This window comes from Myodes glareolus, chromosome 10 (assembly GCF_982192425.1).
Source record: "Myodes glareolus chromosome 10, mMyoGla1.1, whole genome shotgun sequence".
Classification (NCBI taxonomy): domain Eukaryota; kingdom Metazoa; phylum Chordata; class Mammalia; order Rodentia; family Cricetidae; genus Myodes; species Myodes glareolus.
In genome coordinates this window covers 16,261,638-16,284,974 of record NC_142035.1, presented here as the reverse complement: position 1 = coordinate 16,284,974, position 23,337 = coordinate 16,261,638, and the positions used below count along the sequence as shown (strand labels likewise).

At 46.3% G+C, this 23,337-nt stretch overlaps 1 long non-coding RNA gene across 6 annotated transcripts in view; it reads right to left on the bottom strand.

Moving 5' to 3' along the window:
- Positions 1-16,873, bottom strand: part of LOC125404727 (uncharacterized) — a 116,103-nt gene extending 99,230 nt beyond the window's left edge. For all 6 annotated transcript variants that reach the window (XR_015004263.2, XR_015004265.2, XR_015739022.1 and 3 more), the window contains exons 1-3: positions 16,732-16,873; positions 9,256-9,406; positions 1,938-2,064 (exon numbers count right to left, since the gene is read on the bottom strand). This is a non-coding gene — a long non-coding RNA (uncharacterized LOC125404727). The remainder of the gene's footprint in view (positions 1-1,937; positions 2,065-9,255; positions 9,407-16,731) is intronic.
- Positions 16,874-23,337: the final 6,464 nt, after the last annotated feature.

Below are 23,337 nucleotides of genomic sequence, written 5' to 3'. Positions count from 1 at the left end.
GGGGCACACCTGTAATCCCAGCATCAAGAGATGAGGGCAAGAGCAATCATCCCCGAAATTCAAAGGGAATTTAGGCTCCACCTTCTGCACACTGTCACCTGCTCCCGAGGCTACGTTCCCATCAGTGTCTCCAGGGCTGAGAGGACTCATCCGGCAGAAACCGTCAGGTGCCCACAAAAAGGCACTCCCTAAGCACTGGGGGACAACAGGTAAAACGTCCACTGTGAGTTCTCAGTGGGGCCTGCGTGAAGCCTAGGGAACAGCCAGATGTGAAAAGAGATGTCTGTCTCAATGAAGTGCTAGGCACTTGAGAACCAGAATAACATGGAGCCAGAAAGAGGGGGTCTCTTTCTATCTGCCTCTGCCCCCCTCATCCCTCGGCACTGTGTGCACCTGCCTTTCTCCTCCTCTCCCTCCCCACACTGCAATCTATTTTCTGCTCTGTATCTTTTACCCCCCACACACATCCCCGAAATCATCACACCCACCCCTCCTGGCCCTTTACTTCACTTCCCGGAGGAGCCCATGGCACGAGAGTGAAGTATCTTGCTTAATATTTGTTTACTTGGGAACAGTGAGTTTTATGTACACTGATCTTAATTAAATTCTCAGCAAGTTTCTATTTGTGAATAGAGAGGCATTCTGCCCATGAAGGGGGCCTTTAAAATCTTGGCATCTTATTACCATTACACCCAGCTCTTGGAAGCAACACCCGGGATTCAGTCTTTCATCTGGGGCCCATGAAACTAGCTGTGTTCTCAGCAACACAGGTTATTGGCAATTTCGCTCTGGGAGGGATGTGGCTTTGCTTTCAGACATTCTAGTGTGGCGCTTCAAATGCCATGGTGACTCGCTGCTCCATCTGTGTGGGCGCCTGATAGATAAAATGCTCCCACAAAGTGCCAGCTGGGGTATCAACCAGAAAACACGATTTCTACCCAAACCAGTCTAGAGCCCTTGCCCTTCCTGTCCTTTCCATGAGTCCCCAGTAAATGATTGCACTCCAAAAGCATGCTTTCTCAGTCTCCTAGTGTCTCCTCTTTTAATTTGTTCCCCACATAGTTTCCTTTGAGACATCCCCCAAGGTCACCTTCCTCAAAGAGCCCCCTCTGGCTGCCTTGAACTGACACCTTATCTTCTATGCTCTCTAAACTTTGGGACCCCTGTGTATAAGGCATGTAATGTTCTTACAACTCATTTGTCAAAACAACCTGGTCATTTGTCCTGATGTGTTCCACCATATAGACTTTGTGGATTATATCCCTGTGGTACAAAAAAAATAAAAATAAAGTATAATGATGATGATGATGATGATGACGATGATGACATTGATGATGGCAGAATAAATGAAGAAATGTAGGTAGATGTGCAATTTGGAGAGAGATGGAGGTTTTGAGTCAGGGTCTTGTTATGGAGCCCAGGCTAGCCTCAAACTCAAGGTCCTCCTGCCTCCATCTCCCAAGTGCTGGAGTTAATGAAGTCCTACCACACACAGCTTGAAAACACAGAAAAAAAAAAAAGTCAAATTCCAGTTTGGAACTCAGTATAAAGATCACAGCTAGAGATATACCTGGGAGTCACCAGGATAATCCGAGTTATTTTTCTCCACAGTCAATTGGAGGGAAGGTACAGACAGACTAGAGGGTGGAATCCCACATGAGGAGGCAGAGATAGGAAGATCCCTAAGTGCTTGGTAGCCAACCAGTCTAGCCAATCAGTAAGCTCCAGGTTCAGTTAAAAACCTTGTCTTAAAAAGTAAGAAGGAGGAAGATACCCAACATCGATCTCTGGCCTCTACATGCTCAGGCACAGATGCGCAGACACACATCCACTATATTACACTACACACACACACACACGTGTGCATACACATGCACATGCAAACCAGGCTAAAATCTCCAAAGGAAGGCATGAGGAACACAATGCAGGGAGCTCACCATGGGATTCAAGTCCTGCTCAGTCAGCGACAGTGGGGTATGTGGGGTGTAGCAGTACCTCCTCTGAGTCTCGGCTTCCTCATCTGGTCAGTGGGAGCGGCAACACCCTGTCCTGTGACCCACAGATCTGCAACAAGAGCCAACCAGAAGCAGAAGGAAAGCTTTCAGCAGGATGTGTGCATGTGAGAACTAATGGTTGCGGTTGCCAGGATTCCAAACATACCTGAATCCACTCAGATGACTCCTGGAACCCCAGAGTCTGTCCAGTCTTGTGGGCAGAATGACAGAGCCAGACTCCCAGAAACCTCTGCTTTTCCGTATTGCTCATATTCAGGAAAATCCCTTATGCTAAATATTTAGAGGCCCTTTCTGACTTTGCCGTGTCCCCGCTTCTTCCCAAACAGCCAGGACGCTGAAGGGCCCCTATATACAGCCACATACACCCAGGCAAGGACCCAGGAACTCCCTGGCTAAATGGCCCTGAGCTGCATACAGGCTTGCTAATCTTCAGTAGTGTCTTTCCTGCCTAAGGTGGGCTATCCCCAATAGGCTCACAGGGCCAGAAAGAGGTTATAGGGGAAGGAGATGAAGGAAGTGAAGAGGAGGAGGAGAAGGAGATGTGAGATGGTAGGCCATGCATATTAGAGCCAGGGAGGAAAGAAGACCCCAGTCTGAGGAGTCCCTTGCACACCGTGCCCAGGACCTCTCCTATTTAGGGTTTCACAGACGTCATAACACATATCACACCCCTCCCCTTTCCCTGGGAGGTGGCAACAAAACCCAAGGCGCAGAGACAATCGTTGCTGGAGGCCTAATTATGGCGAGCAGCCTGGTGTGCTGGATATGGACTCTGCTCTGGGGGAAATGTGCTGATTTATGCAGTTTCCAGCATTTAAAGGTGGAGACCAGGCTGCCTGAATCAGATCAGAGTCTCTGGGACGAATAGAAACCCTGAAATGCTGTGTCCAAAAAAAAAAAAAAAAAAAAAAAGGAAGAAACAATCGCCTCTGGCCCTCCCTTCTCCCCTTCTCGCCAGACCAACTACAACTCGGGTGCTCTGGCCATTACCTGGTGCTCAAAGCCCAAGTTAACCTGATAAGCACTGGGGCCCAAGTTAAATAAATACTGCACATGTGCTCTGGCCGTGGCTCTAGGGAAAGCGGTATCTCAAACCAAGACCTCAAGAAGACCACAAGCTAGTGAGACATAAAGACACACAAGAAGTAGGTCGTCTTGTGCTGTCCCACCTTGAACAGCTCGCTGCACAAGGACCACCAAATTCCTTCCTCTAGCGTTGGCACCCTTGAGTACTTTCCTCCCCGTCCCACCTCATTCTGGGCTGAGTCAGGTGATTTGTCTCAGCCAATAGGATCTCGCAAAGGTTGGGAAAGCAGTGCTTGGTATTGGTCAACGGGGTACGTGGGGTGGGATTTCCCAAGTGGCTTGCTGGAGAAAGGGAAACCACTCAGGAAACCCAGCCCCACCAATTTAGACAGTGAGGACATCAAACACCAGCCAACTCCAGGGCCCTCGGACACACAAGAGCCCTGCAGACCTGTGAGCAGACCCAAACTAGGCCCAAATGATCACCCACACTGAGGAACTGCCAAACTGCACAATTTTTTTTAGTCTAAATAAATGGTTGCATAAAGCCCTCCACAGCGAATCAGAGGACAGAGCCACATCTGGGAGACTAGGATTGAGTAGGTATACAAGGGAGGGAGAGCCAGACAGAGAGAATAGTATAGGCACAAGCCGGTAGGCTTGGAAGGCCTGCTCTTAGAGATAGATGTATGTATCACTCAAGAACTGGAACCCTGGGAGCCTCTGCAGAGATGATGTCAGTGAGCAGGTCAGAAGGCTTGCCACAGCTGACTTCGCAGACAGCGTGGGGTCTGGGCATTCTCCTGTAAACAGCAGGCAGTGTGGAATCTGGCTGTTCTGTAAACAGTAGGCAGTGTGAAATCTGGGTGTTGTTCTGTAAACAGTAGGCAGTGTGGAATCTGGCATTCTGTAAACAGTAGGCAGTGTGGAATCTGGCATTCTGTAAACAGTAGGCAACAGAAGGCAGAAAAGCAGTGAGAGCAGGAGATAGAAAATGGCCAGGTGGGAGAAGGACCCCAGAGCAGCGACTGTAAAACTGTCCTTGCTGGAGGCAGGAACACCAGGAGAGAGTTCTGGTTCCTGGTTCCCAGTTACCTTCATACATTGGGACTTGGTGGAAACTGAAAGGGGGCAGCTGGACACCTGGTGGGGCCAACTAGACTGAACAGCTCATCCCCCCCCCCCCCCCGCAGTGTCTGGCATAGCCTTTTCAAAAACCCAGACAAGCACCTTGATGGTACCCCATCCTCAGTACCCACTTCTTCCATGTAGAAGCTCTGCCTTCTCTCTCTCTCTCTCTCTCTCTCTCTCTCTCTCTCTCTTTCTCTCTCTCTCTCTCTCTCTCTCCACTTCCCTCTCTTTCTCATTCACTCTTATCGATGACGCTATATAGCAAAACTTTTTTCTCTGAAACTCAACCTCCATAGTTCATGAATCCAAGACACAAGACACCAAAGCCAACAGGGTGCAGTGGCACACACCGTAACCCCAGAACTTGGGAGGCAGAGGCAGGTAGATCTGTGAGTTTGAGGCCAACCTGGTCTACAGAGAAAGTTCCAGGACAGCCAGGGCTACACAGAGAAACCCTGTCTTTAAAAACAAACAAACAAAAACTCTAAAAAGTCACTGACTCAGTGGAAGTTTGGGGTGACGATGAGCACATGACATCCTAGATCCCTAACTAAAGTCCACCTGAGGTGAGAAGAAAGGCTTCCTTCAAACTCAAAGTCACCCCAAAATTGCCTGCATCAAAGGCAAGATGTGCATTGTACAGTCCCTCTGGCAGTCTGGAGGAGTGGGGTCAGATGTCTCCCTCCCCTGACCTATCCTTTCTCCTTAACCTTCATCTTGGCAGGAAGACAAGTTGAAATCTCAAAGCAAGCACATTTACCATAAACCTGAAGAAACAGTTTCCAGAAAATGTAAGCCTAAAACAAGAGCAATGTCTCCAGAAAAGTGGCAGGCATGACACACTGGAACCAAGTCGGTGACCAGCTAGGGCTGAGTCAGTCAAGGACAGAAGTGGCCGCTTCCTAAAGTCAACCTTTGGTAGCCGCTCAAGACCCAGGTAGCTTGGTCCCCTCTGAAACAGGTCTCTTCTTGATATTTAGCAATACCAGGAGGCTCAGCAGGTCCCTGCCCCAGATGTGTCACCCCAGGCTAGCCCAACCCACCCACTATGTCTACAGCAGCCTTCAGGGTTGGCAAGATGCCTTTTGAAACCCACTTTATTTCTTCTCCAGCTTAAACACATAATTCTAGGAGTGACTTCCTTCTTTCCCCAAACCAACTGGAGATATAGTTCAGCTGGTAAAGTGTTAGCTCAGCACACATGGGGACCAGAGAACCACAGAAACCAGTCATGGCAGTGGAGAGATGTCTGTAACCCCAGGCACTGGGAAGATCGGAGCAAGGACGTCAGCCTTGCCCTCACTCAACAGAAACCCCTCTCGGCACCTGGCTGTACTTGGCACTTCCTTCACTTACATCTGACTTGCAGTGATTTCCCCAGGTATTGCGAGGGCTGCCTAACAACCCCTAGAGCCACGTCCCCTCTGTTCCTTCCCCGTTCAGCCTTGTGGTGGCTGACGCCATACGTCAGTTCTCAGATATCTGCTGGATGAATGAACCTGTTTCTGACAGAGCCAGCACATGGCTGAGATGGACACACAGCAGCTCAGAATCTAGACTGCTCAGGCTCCAGAACCCTGCCTTCCCACTAGTCTTTCCCTAAAGACTCACAGTCCCCCAAGTAGTGTACTGAGACACCCATGTTTGTCCCTCTCATTCCCACACTGAAGCCCTCACCATCAATATGATGGTGCTTACAGATAGCCCTGTTATGAGGGTGAGGCATCTTACTGGGTGGGACCAATGACCTTATGAAAAGAGAAGGGGGAAAGAGATCATTCAGTCTCCACCTAAAAACTCATGCTGGAAGGCGGCTTTGTGCAAACCAGGAAGAGAGCTCTTACCAGAATGCAGCCTTGCTGGTACAAAGGTCAGGCCTTCTACACTATAAAAGAATAATTATGATCCATTCTTTTGGGTCTTTATGTGCATGCGTGTGTGTATGTATGCGCAGGTGTGCTTGCTTGTGTGTGCATGTGTGTAGAAACCAGAGTTTATGGAGAACAGCTTCAGGTGTCAAATTTCAAAGCAACAGCTCAGCTGGGCTGGCTGGTCAACAGGCCCCAGAGATTCCCCTTGTCTCCACCTCCTCAGTAGTGGAGTTACAAGTACATGAAACCATGCCAAGATTCCCACCACCCACACAGGATTCTGGAGGTCAAACTCAGGTCTTCTTACTTGCAAGGCAGTGCTATGGGATAATCCTTCTGTACACTGTGAATACGTGTTTCTCTCACTGCTTACTAAAGAAGCTGCTTTGGCCTATAGCAAGACAGAAAAAGGCCAGGTGGGAAAGCCAAGCAGAGATGCATGGAGAAGGGCAGAGTCAGAGGAAGATGCAAGTCAGTCACCAGAGGAATAAGATGTGCTAGAGAACAGGTAAAGACGTGAAGTCATGTGGCAAAATGTAAATTAATAGTAATGGGTTCATTTAAGTTGCAAGAGCTAGTTAGTAATAAGTCTGAGCTATAGGCCAAACATTCTGTAACTAATATAAGCTTTTGTGTGATTATTTGGGACCAGGTAGTCACAAAAGAAAAGCTCTGCCTCTGTTTACCAGGCAGGAACTCTACTGCCTGAGTCATCTCCCTAACCCCTATGCCTTTGCTTAAGCTTCTTGGTCTAAGATAGCTTACTGTACCAGTCCAAACAGACTTAAGACTGTTCATGTAGCTTGTCTAAGAAACTTTGGTCCAGTGAAACTGGTCCTGGGCTCTGAAGCACAGTCTCAGGATGAAGGCACCATGGTTACCTTAAATACTCCAGAGAAGCAGAGAAATATGTGTCAAGTGTATTCAAACCACAGTTCAGGGAGGTCACAGTTATAGCCTCATTGGTGCAATGTTGTTTTTGATGATATCATGTCTTTGCGCAAGTGGCTTTTCAGTGATTACAGAAATAAGAAACAAGGTTGGAGTATTAGTAAAATTCTCTAAAGGAACAGAGCTAATTGTGTGTGCACACGTGTGTGTGTGTGTGTGTGTGTGTGTGTGTGTGTGTGTGTGTGTGATTTATTAGACTGGCTAGCAGGACGTGGTGGTGGGTAGTCCCACAGTGGCTGTCTCATGACAGAAAGGTCAAGAATCTGGTGGTGTTCAGTTCACACAGCCAAATATCTCTGCCATCCCATCTTGGGGCTGGAGTCCAGAAAGATTACTGGAGAGCTACTGGTTTTCAGTCTGCCTTGGAACCCTGAAGAATTTGGATTTAATGTCGGCCACAACAACAGGATAGGCGAACTTGCCAGTGAAAGTGAGGCCAAGCAGGCCAAACTCAAAGTTTCCTTCTTCTGTGTCCTTTTATATAGACTGCCACCAGAAAGTGTGGCTCAAACTTAGGGCAGGGTTTCCTGCTTCAAATAATCTGATTAAGAAAACCCCTCACAGGAGCACACAGCAGCTGGGTCTTACAGATGTAGTCAGCTTGACAGCCGAGATAAGACATGATAGCAGTGTGAATGCTAAGCTCTGAAGAGTTGTGAGGGCCCACAGGACACACAACCCAATACTACGGGGCTCCAGTTATCAGACAAGGAATATAAACATTTTTTTCCTTCAACTTAAGCGAGTTGATCTTTCAAATGACTGCTGACCTTTTAGGACACAAATACAAGTTATTTGGTCCTGACTACTTAACCAAAAACAAATTCATGCAGGAGTCGGAGAGTGGCTCGGCAGCTGAGTGCTTACTGCTCTTCCGGAGGATTCCAGTTCCATTCCCAGCACCACGTCAAGTAGCTCACAACTGAGCAAGCTCAAACTCTCTGACCTTCAGACCAGAGGGAAACAGGCTCACACCTCGGAGCCGTCACAACAACTGCCTGTAATTCCAGGTCCAGGGGACCCAACACCTTCTTCTGGCCTCCAGCACACATGGGGCATACATATTCTAGGAATTTATATTTCTGGCCCACAGTTTCCCTGTCCTGTAGAAACTGGAAACAACAGTACGTCATAAGGCTGTAATGGGATTAGCTAGAAGGGCGTACAGGCAGTCCTTGGAAGCTGGTACATAGCCTAAGAGGCTTTCCTGGTTTGCCTTTCTGTTGCTATGATGGATTTATTTGACTTACAGGTTGTAGCATCAAGGGAAGCTAAAGCAGGACCTGAATCAGGGGACATGGGGAATGGGGCACTGCCTGCTTTCTCCGGCTTATTCCGCTACCTTTCTTACACAGCCCAGGCCCACCTTCGTAGGCATGGTACAGCCCACAATGGAGTGAGCCTCTCTACCTCAATCAGCAATTGGGAAAATGCCCCCACAGACAAACCTGATGGAGGCAGTTCCTCAACTGAGATTCCCTTGTCCCGTGTATGTCTAGGTTTGTGTCAAGTTGCCAAACACTAACTATGACAGAGGCCAGTCAATTCTTGGTGTTGTTACAGGGAACAAATCTCAAATGCATCAGATAGTACTATACTAACAGTTTCTTCAAATAAATATATACATATGTTTTCTTCTGCTTTTGGGGGAGAGCCCAACACCTCTTGAATGCTAGGCAAATACTCTAGACTGAACACCACGCCAGCCCTTCTGACTAGTGCTGGAATGATTGTATGCCAAGCACGTGGGCACGCATCGAACAGAGAACTAGTCATAAAAAGACTCGTGTGCATATGTGCATGCTATTGCATGTGTGCACACATGTGTGCTGACGTATGTGAGGATGGCATCATCCTCAGGAACACTGTTCACTTTTGAACACTGGCCTGGAGCTCACCAGCGGGAGTCATGGAGAGCTGGGCTCAGCCCTGAAACCTTGGCCAAGACTCCCCCGCGCCTCAGTCTCCACGTGCATCTCTGTCTAAGAGTTCAGAGAGTGAGGCCGTTTCATCCCAAGTACAAACACCAGCAGGGACCAGACAACGGCAGAGAAGTGCACCTCCCTCCTCAACAAAAAGGACTGACATTAGGAGGTGGTGATTAACAAGGCAAACCTGATCTGCTGATAACAAACTCTGCTATCACTTTGTCACGTGATTCCCCTAGCCTCTGGAGGGAAATGAATTTCTCGGCTGACTTTGTGTTGAAGGTAATTAAGCGTGTCGGAGTTACATAAGCATCCTTTCAAACCGATTCAGACCTTTCGCTAAATTGGACCAACGCGAACTGCGTGGTGATCCCGAGTCTTCGCCAGCTGTGTAGTCAGTCAGTCAGTGCCATATTCAAAGCCTCAAATAGAGATGTGTTGATAAATCCACCTACAGTTTTTCAAATGAAGTTTTGTGTTGGGACTGTAAAAGAAAAAAGAAAAAAGAAAGCACCCTTTTAAAATAAATAAATAAAAGATCTGTCTCCATCAGATCAAATTTCCTTTGCCATCTGCCTCTGGGACTCCTCGTGATCCTGGGATCTTTTTAATGTTGAATTTAGCCCTTTATTAGATAGTCATTGAAATCGACCTCATTCCCATAGAGAGGTGATTATGGATTCGTTCCTCCTACAGAGCCAGTGCTGGCAGGAGTGATTCTGCTGGTAGCTTCAGGGAAATGTTGTGCTCTATAAAATGAAGGCTGAGACGGTTGTGAAGCCGATTTTGGCATGTTTTCCTAAATTAAAAAGAAAATGAGGGACTAAGGATGCAGCTCGATCGGCCGGTCGCATGCCTGCCCAGCTTGCACAGAGCCCAGTTCAATCCCCCACACTTGGCAGACTGGGTATGGTGATGCATACCTGTGAAGTTAAAAAACTTCAAACTGACCTTTTTAGTGCACTGGGTAAGTTTAACAAGAACTTAAATGAAAAAGAAAAAGAAAAAGTGGACAAGCTTATAAAGACAGGCCAATAGAAATGATCCAAGATAGGTAACCATAGGTTTGCTGGCACACTTATAAAGCCAGCACTTAGGCTGAAGCAAGAGGAGATAGCCAGTTCAAGGCCAACCTGGGTTATATGTCAAGTTCTATGGCAGCATATGAAAAGACAGAGAGGGAGAGAAAGAAAGCAAGAGAGGGATGAAGGAGGAGGAGAGGGAGGAGGTTTTGCTCACTCATGGGTTAGTTAAATCTTTGACTCATGCTCATTCTGCAGGAAATCTTTAATATTCAGGTAATTGATGAAAAGATGCTGAGCACAGCAGGGCAGACTGCATTCCTCTTTTCCCTTCCTCCTCCGTCCAGTTCCAGGCTGTTGCCTTCGAGACCCGGTTCCAGCAGAAAGCATTGCTTTGGGGCTTGAGCTTCTTAGACAATTAACCAGTGAGCAACTCCAAGTAACAGTCAAAATGTCCATTTCAGCAAAAACTGGGCTCTCTTGCTCCACAGGCCCTGCGGGAGACTTCGGGACCTGCCTGGCCCTTAGAAAGTTGACAGGCTGCCGACACCAGCAAGACCCACTAGCAAGTCTGCGAGTGTGGAGAGATGGAGGCAGAGAGGCCTCCTGTGGGCACCTTGGCAAGAAGCACTGACAGTCCCTCAGAAGCCTTGGCTCCCGTCTATTGTGGAATAAACGGTATGGTAGAAATCACAAGACCACTCAAGAAAGAAAAAAAGGTGGAAGAAAAGAACCAAGTCCAAAAGGTTGTCTTTTGAGCTCCAGACAGGCTGTGCGGCACATTCATGCCCAAACACACACACACACAGAGACAAAGAAAAAAAATAACACAATTATTATTATTATTATTATAAATTATTAAAAAGAAAATATCAACTTAATGAACAAATAAGATATTTCAATTAATTCAAAAACTACAGAAAATAAATAAATGAACAATTTTAACTTATTAAAAACCTTTAAAAGTCAGGCAGATGTGGCACATGCTTTTAATCCCAGCACTTGGGAGGTAGGGGCAGGTGGATCTCCGTGAGTTCAAGACCAGCCTGGTCTACAGAGTGAATTCCAGGACAGTCAAGGCTACACAGAGAATCTGTGTCTCAAAAACAAAAAACAAAACAAAACTTTAAAACTGACCTTTTTAGTGTACTGGGTAAGTTTAAGAAGCACTTCATTGAAAATAAATAAGTAAACAAGCAAACAAATAATAGACAAGCTTGAACAGAGAGAAAGCAATCTGGAGTCAGGTATGATGTCACACATAAACACAGCACTTAGGGGGCTGAGAAAAGAGGATTACCAGTTCAAGGACAACCTGAACTTCACATCCTAAATCAGCTTGTGGAGAGAGAGGGAGAGAAAGAGGGAGGAAGAGGGAGGGAGGAGGGAGATGTGGAAGTGGGAGGGAAGGAATCCTTTGCCTGTCTGTAAGGATGCTTCTTGGCTATTCCTGAAGCAAGAAAAGCCTGAGCAACCTGCAGCCTCGTAGCCTTGAGTTCCTTCCTTCCGTGGTGACTGATTAAAACTTTAAGCACGTGGGGGGGGGGGGGGGGCGGCGGACCGACACGACCTTGTTGCTCGGCTAAACAAACAGCAGCAGAGCCCTATGACCTCTGGAAGGGACAACACCTGAAGATGGGGGCTGTCAGGAATTTGGAGACAGCCTACCGGAGCTCAGATGAACTCACCAACCCTTTACCTGCTCAGGTGTCTGATGATGAAGGACAGAATGCGCCAAACTCCACACTCAGCCCACACTTTAGTGCCGCCTTCTGAACACATGTCCTTTGAAGTTTGCCCAAGCATGCGCAGAGTACCTGTACTGTACTCGGCCCTGCCCCCATCATCTTTCCCCATACCTCAAGGCTACTGCCCTTCTCTGTCCCCAGAACACCCCTAAACTTATCCTTAAGAAGGCCTATTTGAGAGCTGGGCCTCAGGCTCCTCATGTTTGGCAGCCTTATGAATGGAGTCCCTCTGCAGTGACTAGCGGTCCACACAGAAGACATTAGGTATCGATCTAAACCTGGGGAGCAGGCTGCAAACACCGCCATATCAGCAGAGGGACGCCACAGGAGGGTGGAATTAGAGCTCAAAGGGGCAGATCAACTCCTAAATTTAAAAAAAATCAAAAACAGAAAAAAAATTAGTTGGCTTTTGAGAATTTCCAATATCCATCATAAAAAGGACTTTTGAAGCTTAAAACAAGAACTTTAGACAGGTGGGAGTGATGGCGTGGGCCTTTAATCCCAGCATTAGGGAGGCGGAGGCAGGCAGATCTCTCTGAGTTCAAGGCCAAACTGGTCTACAGAGTGAGTTCTAGGACAGCCAGGACTACACAGAGAAACCCTGTCTCAAAAAAACTGAAAGAATAAAAGGAAATTTTTATGCTTTGGGGGGAAAAAGGGTAAATTAAAGACAAGACAATGGTGGTGTTAAACCTGAATTGGAAACCTGGAAGATCAAGTATAAATACCTTAAAACTCAGAGAAGAAAGAGAATGAGATAAAAGCCGTGAGGGGAAAGATGGAAGATGGAGAGGAAAGATTCAGGATTCTACCACAAGAAACAGATGTTCCTGGTGGAGAAAAAGTCAAGTCAGAAGACAGACACTCTCATCAAACACGCGGCAGGAGAACAGCCCCCAACTAAGGGAAGATTTGAATAGTTTGTTCAGTCTGTGGAGAAGAAAGGAGCTGCTGAGCAAAAAGTCATGCACACGCTAGATGGAGGAGAGACACCATGGATCCACACGACCTCAAAGGTGAGCCTGCAGGCAAGAGGCTGCGTGTGGACTACAAATGGTTTCCGCTCCACCTCTGCCCTCCAAATCTCCCACAAGAACCTTCCTTGCGGCTCACTCCAACAAGAAATCTATAGGTAAGGCAATCCGTGAAGTGTAGTTCAGCCTAGCCCAGTTCACACGTCTCAAAGCCCAGTGCCAGCTAAGGAGAAAGGGACCCTGCAGCTATTTTCAGCCCCATTTTCTCTGGGCGGCTTCAAGTCTCTGAACAAGAATGACACAGGGGCTGAGCCAGTTCTGCAAGCTGGGTCCTTCCCTTCCTGGGGAATGACTGCTGCTCCCAGCTCCACCAGCAGTCAAGCAGGAGCCCTTGGAATGTGTCATTTCGTGGTGGCTCCTCCTGCCCAGCCCTGCTCTGTCACACTCCTTGCCGCAGGAGTTATTCCCCAGTAAAGCCTTCATCTCTGGCTCAGAGTTCTAGCCCAAGGGAAGTCATTTGGAGGCAAATACCACCTCTATGCACAGGGATCCAAAAGCAAGCATGGGGCCAGCTAAGCAAGGAAAGGGGCTTGCTGCACAAACCTGACAGCCTGAGTTCAAGCCCGGGAACCCTCTTGAGGAGAGGAATGCCGTGGCTGGAATCTGTAATCCCAGCACTCCTGTGGCAAGACAACCACCAGGACACTTGCAGGCCGGCTAGTCTAGAGGACACAGCATGGCAGACACAAGACGCCCTGCCCAGAAACAACATGGATGGAGACAATTAGCTCCTGAGAGTTGCCCTCTGTGGGCGCATGCATGGGCTCACATATAACTAATAATAATAATAATAAAAATTAAACACCTCAGTTAGATAAACAAATAAGAAATTTCAACAAATAAAAACTACTGAAAATAACCAAATGGACACTTTTTAACTTCAAAAACTACTTTAAAATTTAACTTTATTCCTTTCTCAGATGTAGACCTGTTCTCTTTGTGAAAAGTTCACAGTTAAGATCAGAACCTTATTTGCCGCAGAGCCTGTCTTCAGTCCGCTGTGACCTTCCACCTCGCGGTCTTTGATTCCATCTTCCCAACCTGTACTTGTGCTGGTACACCTCAGAAACCACCAGAGAGTCTGATCTTAGAAAGGAAACATAAGGGCTGGAGAGATGGCTCGGGGGTTTAGAACACTGGCTGTTCTTCCAGAGGACCTGGGTTCCATTCCCAGCACCCACATGGCAGCTCACGACTATCTATAACTCCAGTTCCGAGGGAATCCAACACACATATGTTATACAAATATACATGCAGGCAGAACACTCATTCACGTAAAATAAAAATAAAAGTTAAAAAGCATTTAGGGAGAAAAAGGAGGCTGGAGAGTTGGCTCGGCATTTAAAAGGTCCAGAGGACCTGGGTTCAACTCCCAGCACCGACGTGGCGGTTCACAACCATCTGACACTCCAGGCTCAGGGGATCTGATGGTCTCTGTGAGCATTGCATGCTTGGGGCCCACAGACATACATGCAGGCAAACACCCATACACATAAAAGAAGAACAAACAAAACAAAACAAAAGATAAAAGGAGGTTCCTTAGAAACACAGTAAATAATGGAACTTCTGAAGCCATCAACCTTATCAAGGTTTCTTGGTGTGTACACACCTGCGGACCAGCACTGAGGAGGTAAAAGCAGAAGACTGAGGAGTTCAAGGCCACCCTTGCCTACAAGCAGTTTGAGTCTAGCCTTGACTACTGAGACCCAAAGATGGGGGAGGGGAGAGATGGCTCAGCAAGGAAAGGCACTTACCACTCACAACCCACATAAAAGCAAGAGAGCAAACCAACTCCATGAAGTTGTTCTCTGACCTCTGACCTCCACATGTGCCAACCATGAACCCCTACACACACACACACACACACACACACACGCACACACGAGAGAGAGAGAGAGAGAGAGAGAGAGAGAGAGATAAAATAGTTTTTACACAGGAAACAGCAACTACCAAGTCAAATATACAACTATTGTTAAGACACTGAGTATCTTAGGTGTGTAGTGTCCTTTTCCTAAGTGACCCTCTCACTTGATACCCCAGCTTTGCATCAGGGAGGTGGAGGTGGCTCTTTAATCCTGCCATTTGGGAGGCTCAGGCAGGAGAATTGTCAGCTTAGGTCATGCAGTCTCCTCCACGCACCAGAACCAACTAGTTAGTTAATTAAACAATAAAAATAAAATAGGTATATTTTTTTGCTATTCAGCTAGTTCATTTCAGTCAGACGTTTTTTAAAAATCCTCATTCTACCTAATAATAGTTTCAGAATTAATAGAACCAAAACTAACATATTGTAGAGCGCCTCTCTCAACAGCTGACATGAGTAAATTTATCAAAATCATGAAAGATGTAGAAGATTAGACGACAATGCCATCAACCACTTTAGTCTAATATAAACTTACAGAATACTAAACAGCAAAAGGTGTATTTGCTTCAAAAGCTCATGACATATTCATCAAGAAGGACCGTATTCTGGGCCATAAAAGAAGTCTGGAGAAGTTCAATTGAAATAATTCAAATAATATGTTCAGATCACTATGGAACTAAATTGAAAATCAATAGTGAATATTTACGGGAGAGGAATAGTTGAATAGTGTTTAATGAACTGTTCACCTTAGGTTCTAGCATTGAACCAGCTTCCCCAGTTGGTGGTGCTAATTTGAAAGGTACTGGAGACTATGGAAGCATAAAGAATCATTGGATCAATGAAGATAAATCTCAACGAAGAATTTAAGACTGTTTGTATGAACAGTAAAGACACAATGTATCAAGAGTCTATGGGACACACTAAAGCAGTGTTTAGAGACAACTTCAGTTTCATGTGTTCATACTAGGAAGCAAAACAGGCATAAAATGAACTACCTATTAAAAAAAGAAAAAAGTAAAGCAAATCTAAAATCCAAGAGCTGAAACAAAATAGAACATGAGGCATACAGAAATGTTAACAAAGGCAAAGTTGGGTTCTTTGAAGAGATGAATAAAACCAGTAGCTAGCCCTGGTGGTACAAACCTTCCCAGCTACTTTGGAGGCTGAGGCACAAGGATTTCAAGTTCAAGGCCTGGCTGGGCAACAGAGGGTAAGTGTAAAACTAGCCTGTGAAACAAAGCGAAACCCCACACACACCAGCTCAAAACAGAAGGCTGAGGTTGTTGCTTGGGGGTAGAGAGCTTACAGCATGGAAGAGACCCTAGGTTCAATTCCCACTACTGTAATAAACAACCCTTATCTCAACTGACCAAAAGGAGAAAAAAACACAGATTGCCAACATTAGGAAAGACAGACAGGAGAGCCTGTGTTGAGTGGGAGGCGTTTTGTGTGTTCACCTTCTCTAAGATTCATGTGATTAAAACTCTGGTATGTAGGTACTGATGGGAGGCTGAAAACCCTCTAAGAAGTAAGGCAAACAACCAGAGAACCAGAGAACCTGCATGGGACTGACCTAGGCCCTCTGCACATATGTTACAGGTGTGTAGCTTGGTCTTCTTGTGGGACTCCTAACAGTGGAAGCAGGGGCTGTCTCTGACTCTCTTGCCTGCTTTTGGGTCCCTTTCCTCCTACTGGGTTGCCTCTTCCAGTTTTAATAGGAGAGGAGGTGTCTACATCTTGATAGATCAGGTCTGGCTTATATCCATGGGAAGCCTGCCCTTTTCTAAAGGGAAAGGGAAGAAGAGTGGATAGGAGAGGGGTGGGAGAGGGACTGGAAGAAGAGGAGAAGGAGAAACAGGAGTCAGGGCAGAGAGAGAGAGAGAGAGAGAGAGAGAGAGAGAGAGAGAGAGAGAGAGAGAGAGAGGAAGAAGGGAAGGAGGGAGGGAGAGAGGAAGGGAGGGAAGAGACACAGAGAGAGGTAGGTAGGTAGATAGATAGACAAACAGACAGACAGGTAGATGATAGATGGATAGACAGATAAAGAGGTGAGGCATAGATTTAAAAAAAAAAAAGCATGAATCCAGTTATATCCAGGTCTCTCTACCTACTGTATAAAGATCAAATCTGCTTTTTGTTCCTACCTTCGTTATCCGTCACGACACCATGCAGCCGAGGACCACCCTCTCTGAGCCTGCACTATGCCCTTTGATTTCCCAAACTGTGAGCTAAGGAAACCTCTCTTCTGCAAAAGAAGCTTCTCTCAGGTGTTTCACTACAGCAATGGCAATGTGCCATCTACACAGCCTTACAAACACCAGTGCTCTTAAAAGAGCAATGACCATAATGTAAATAACTTTACACAAGCACAGCAAACCTCTCCCAAGGAGAACTCTATGCGGTTTCGACAATGAGTTTCAACACAAGCTCACAAATGTAAAGAACATATCCCAACCCATCTCAGGAGATGTAAAGTGGTCTTAATGACAAGCCCAACAGTAAAGGTTTAAAAATAAATCTCCAAACCAATATTGTTTATGAACATCAGTGAGAAAAAAATCCTACAGAATTTGTCAAATAGAAATCATTAATATAGCTGGGTGGCAGTGGCACATGCCTTTAAATCCAGCACTTGGGAGGTAGAGGCAGGCAGGTCTCCGTGAGTTCAAGGCCAGCCTGGTCTACAAAGCCAGTTTTAGAACAGCCAGAGCTATACAGAGAAACCCCGTCTTGAAAAAACAATCCATAATATATAAAGCCAAAATGAATCATGACCAAGTTGAATATATCATGGGATCTGAGGTGGATTTAACTTATAAAAAAGTCAAAGTGATGTCATTAGCCATACTAACAGATTAAAGATCTGTGGGTACTGCTCAGTGACAGTGTCCACCTACCTCATGCAAGGACCCAACTTCAATCCCTAGCAACAGAGGGGAAAAGAAACCTTATATTAGCAGATATTCTTAAAGTCATACACTCACTGGAATAGAAGTAGGAAAATCAGGGGCTGAAGAAATGGCTCAGTGTCTAAGAATTGGTGCTGCTTTTTCAGAGACCTAAGTTCCATTCCCAGCACCCATGTCAAGTGGCTCACAGGTCACTCCGGCTCCAGCGGGTCTAATGCCCTCACTCCAGCTCTGGGGGGTGGGGGTGTCTGATGCCCTCACTCCAGCTCCGGAGGGTCTGATGCCCTCACTCCAGCTCCGGGGTGGGGGGGGGGTCCTGGCGCCCTCACTCCAGATCCGGGGGGTCTGATGCCCTCACTCCAGCTCCGGAGGGTCTGATGCCCTCACTCCAGCTCCGGGGTGGGGGGGGAGGAGTCTGGCACCCTCACTCCGGCTCCGGGGGGGTCTGATGCCTTCACTCCAGCTCCGGGGGAGGGGGTCCTGGCGCCCTCACTCCAGATCCGGGGGGTCTGATGCCCTCACTCCAGATCTGGGGGGGTCTGATGCCCTCACTCCAGATCCGGGGGGGTCTGGTGCCCTCTTCTGGCTCCATAGGCACTCATGTTTTCACACACAGACTCATAATTTTACATTTCTTAAAATCTCTTTTTAAAAGAGGAAAGAAAATAATTTAGGAAGGAAATCAATAGTTATTCATTCATAAACCAAAGCTGGAATAAAAAAAAAAAAAGTCCAGATGAAGTGATCAAAGTAGCGCCATCTTGTCCTGATCTTGCCTTCACACCACTTTCTGTCCATTTGGGAGCTTTCCAGGCCCTAAGTACCCTAAACAGTCACATCTTAATTAATGCTCTCGGGACTTTCCATGACACTCACCATACCACAGATGTATAACCAAAACAACTGCCAAATATAAAACCAGAACACATGTTCCAAGGTTCCCCTGAATGACACCTGGCTGTGATGTCATCGAGGGTGCTGCACTTGTAAAAACTGTACCCGAGAGTCAGTACTGAGAGTTCTTTATGGCAGGAGCCTATTCTTAGTCACCACCTTAACTAAAGGACTCTTGTTTGGCCTCATGTTTGTGGTGCCTGTAACTGTTTCTCACGGATTATTTTACAGCAACCATTTTCCCAGCTAATGAGAAGCCTGCAGCAGGAGGGTTGTTAGAGCCCAGGAATTTGAAGCCAGCCTAAATATAATAATAAGACCCTATTTCAAAAAAGAAAGAGGAACTTTTATCATGTCAAAATTAAAGGAAATCATGCTTGATTTGATTAATGATATCATCAAAAGACAAGACTTAACATTATACTTAGAAGTTAAATATCAAATTTGCCTGCACAGATTTAAAATGAAGCAAGGCTATCTATTTTCCCCAGTTCTGTCTGACGTTGCCTTGAGATCTTAGCCAGTGATGCAAGGGAAGCAAATGGCATGTGAATTAGAAGTCAAACGGTCTTTCTGCAGAGATGAAATGGTTGTTTATACAGAAAATCTTAAGGCACCTATAAAACATCTTTGAAAACTCGTAAGTAAAAAAGAAAACTTATAACTACAATAACAATATACCAAAATCAATCATATTTTATATTCTAATGGTGAAAAAATTGGAAAGTGAAATAAGAAAAGCAATTTCATTTACTGTATTGTCAAAAGCCATGAGATACTTAGAAATAAATAAAACAAATGACATCCCCTCTATTGAAAATAAAAACTACATTAAAACCCACAAGATAATGCAGAGAATTAAAGATTTTCTAAATAAATAGAGAAATGTACCGAGCTCACTGACGGGAATATTCAGTGTTCTTGACATCAACCACCAGCAGGTTTAAAGCCTTCCAGCAGTACTTAGCCCAATCATTTTGTAGGATTTGTCAAATTGGTGCTAAAATGTATAAAGAAATGCAAATATACAAAACAATCCTGGGAAAGGACACAGTTGTGAGCTACCCCAATCTGACAAATTCTCCGGGTACCGCAGGGACTGGGGCATTACAGCAGTGGAGTAAGGACAGAAGGCTCAACGGAGAGACTAGAATAGAGGACCCTCGATGGCAGCACCTGCTGCCTCGTGGGGAGACTGGAATTTTAACAAAGCATTCAATAAAGAAGGGGCTGTTTCCAACAAACCGTTCTAGAGCAACTAGAGACTTGATATGGAGAAAAAGAAGTGCTCCTCAACCCCCTCCCCCTCCTCACCACACTGAAAAGATGAATTGAGGGGCTGGTGGCATAGCTCAGCCACTAAAGGTGCTTGCTACACAGGCCTAACAATACGAGTTCAAGCCCCAGAGCTGACATGAAGGTGAAAGGAGAGAGCAAATCCCAGGAAAAGCTGACCTTCCACACACATGCCGTACAATATGCACTCATCCTTGAAAAACACAGATACACACACACACAAACAAGCGTGCACACTTGCAAATGCACACATGCACATGTGCATACACATGGGGTGGAGTAGGTCTCTCAGCTTCCTGCTTCTGCTATCATACTTTTGGAACCATAAGCCAAAATAAACTCTCTCTTCCTTAAGTGACCTTAAGTCATGTGTTTTATGAAAACAACCGAACAGTAGCTAATGCAATGGCCTGGTCAAGGACAAGGCTCACTGAAGTTTAAACCAAAGGAACCTACCTTCCGTCACCCTGAACCCGCTAGGAACTTCAGGAAGAAGAAAGGAAAATGAGGCTGTGGCTTGTGCTAAGGGCTCTGTCCTCTTGAGATGTCCCACAAAATGACCAAGGACTGGCATGGGGTCACCTATGGGTCCTGCACATTATTCATTGTGCTACCTCAGGCATCAGACTCTGTGATGGCTAATACTATCAACTTGGCAGGTCTAGAATGACCTAGGACACAAGCATCCTGCACATCCATGAGGGACTATCTAGATGAGGCCTAGAACATGCCTGTTTAAGATCATCTGGATGAGGTTAGCCCAGGGCATGCCTGTGAAGAATCATCTAGATAAGGTTAGCCCAGGGCATGCCTGTAAGGGATCATCTAGATAAGGTTAGCCCAAGACACGAATATAAGGGATCATCTAGATGAGGTTAGCCAAAGGCATGCTTGTGAGGGAATCATCCAGATGAGGTTAGCCCAGGGCATGCCTGTGAAAGATCATCTAGATGAGGTTAGCCCAGGGCATGCCTGTGACAGATCATCTAAATGAGGTTAGCCCAGGGCATGTCTGTGAAAGATCATCTAGATGAGGTTAGCCCAGGGCATGCCTGTGAAAGATCATCTAGATGAGGTTAGCCCAGGGCATGCCTGTGAGGGATCTTCTAGATAAGGTTAGCCCAAGGCTAAGAAACCATCTAGATGAGGTTTAATTAAGGTAAGAAGACTCACCTTAACCACAAACAGGAGCATTCTAGGGTTGGGGTCCTGGACTGAATAACAAGAAAGTGAGGTGACAGCCACATCCTTCTCTCTATCGCCTGACTGAGGGTACACTGACACCAATTGCCTCAAACTCCTGCCAACATGCCCCCCAATTGCTACCTCCAACTCTCAACCGTTCCTCCCCTACTCCTGCAATGACAGATGGCACATTGGAACTGTGAGGCCAAATTCATCCTTCCTGCCCGCCTGACGTCCTTCTCACAGGATGTTTAACAGCAATAACTAGACGGGGGATGCGGTCCCTTTCGAGTGAAGTCGAGGAGATACACCCTGAAGTTGGCTGAGGGGTCCCGCGATTTCCAGAGCCCCTGTATGAGCTGAAGACGCTGACTCGAGCCTTCCAGAGGTCCCAGTTTGACTGTTTGCTAAAGAACAAGAGCCAAATCTTTCTTTGGCAACTTGCGCATTTACATATAAATTGCTACCTAATGGCTCTGCCCTCCTTTATCTTAGCTCCTGATTCTAATGAGCTGGAAAAATGTCCTGTGCCAGGGAATAATGGCGCTTCCAGGCTAAGGAAGAGACAGAATGTGGTTCCTCGCTTGCTGTGCCTTGGGGAAGGAAAGGGGAGGAGGACACAACGTCCCGTGCCCACTGGGACCTGTGGCCTACTGTCTCAGAGGGAGGGAAAGAAAAACAAACTTTGTAAGTTGAAAACAGGGTAGAAAAGCAGGCATGGGAGCATATGGAATGCTTGACAGAATTTGTGGAAAATGAGTCATAACTCTATTTGTTCTGCCCCGTGTATGCATTACAAATATTTCCATCCGGACAAACTGAAGGCGAAGATGAGCCAGGGTGCCACCTGGTATCTGATCTGTCGCAACCTTCAAAGATGCTGCAGTCACTGAGAGGCGCTGTAAGTAAAATACCTTCGTCCTGAAGCACGTGCAACAGTGGGGTGCCAAGCTGGCCTCACAGCTCTTTAAGTGCATCCTTTGGGGTTGCAGGAGAGGGGTAGTTCTACGGTAGAGGACAGTTCTGGAGTGCACAAGGCCCTCGATAAATCAACACACCCTTTGTTTTCTAACCACCACAACGGGTGAATTTTAAGAGTTGAGAAACCTGCTGCTCGTCCCTCTAAGTCACCTACAACTTGCCACCCAAGCAGCGGCTGTCTTCACCACATCAGATGTGTTCACCAGCCCTGGGCCAAGCTCCGCAAGCTCTCTACCACTGAACTAGAGCACCCAGCCTCTTTTTACTTTCCTTTTTTATTTATTTTTTTCCTCTCTCTCTCTCTGTCTCTCATTCTATCTCTTTTTTAAATCAGGTCTTACTCTGTAGCCCTGGCTGGACTTGAACTCGCTCTGTAACCCAGGCTGTCTTTATGTTTACTATCATTCTACCTCATGACCTGACAAGTTCTTGGAATTACAGGCCTTCATCACCAGGACCAATTCAGAGCATTCTTCTTCCTCTTCTTCCTCTTCCTCTTCCTCTTCCTCTTCTTCTTCTTCCTCCTCCTCCTCCTCCTCCTCTTCCTCCTCCTCTTCTTCTCCTTCTTTCTTCTTCTTCTTCTTCTTCTTTCTTTCTTTCTTTCTTTTTTTTTTGGGGGGGGGGGGATTCAAGACAGGGTTTTTCTGTGTAACAGCCTTAGCTGTCCTGGAACTAGCTCTTGTAGACCAGGCTGGCCTCGAACTCACAGAGATCTGCCTACCTCTGACTACCGAGTGCTAGAATTAAAGGTGTGCGCCACCATCACTTGGCTTCTTTCTTCCTTAAGCTTACACTTTTTTTATTTGTTTGTTTGTTTGTTTATTGGAGGGGGCATATGAGCACATGTGTGCCACAGGGTATGTGTGGAGTCAGAGGACAATCTTTGGGACTTGGTTCTCTCTTTCCATCATGGAGATCCCAAGAAATGAATCTTTAGCAACCGAACCATCTTGCTGATCCTCAGAAGAAGCTGTCTTACCTGAGGTCTGTCAATAGAATTGGGCGGAGGGGGAGATACATAAATTTTTTAAAATGTTCTGTTTCTTCAAAATGAAATTCAGCATTTCCATCGAATCTGAATGTGGTAAACAAACCAATCCCGTGATGTGTCTCCCAGTATAAGTCACAGGTTTTGATACTATACCTCAGTTTATTCTCTCTGGAGAGGACCTATGATAGCCATACTTGGGGATTTGAGCAAGCAAGTTTATTAATCATGTATCAAGCCAAAGTAAAAGAACAAAGAGCAAGCAGCCAAGAGACAGCAGACATCAAAACAGTCGGCATCCAGCAGATACTACTCAGGAGCCCTGCAGAAGCAGCCATGCTGGAGTCCCCAGTGGGGACACTGCCAGGTAGTGTGTTTCCCCCACCGATGAGCTTCCAGCTTCTCCTCCCCCACTCTCGACATTTTTATATCATGGGATAAACAACAGTAACCTCTGTTGTAAATGGTCTGTCTTCCGGCTGTTCTCAGGGGTTCAA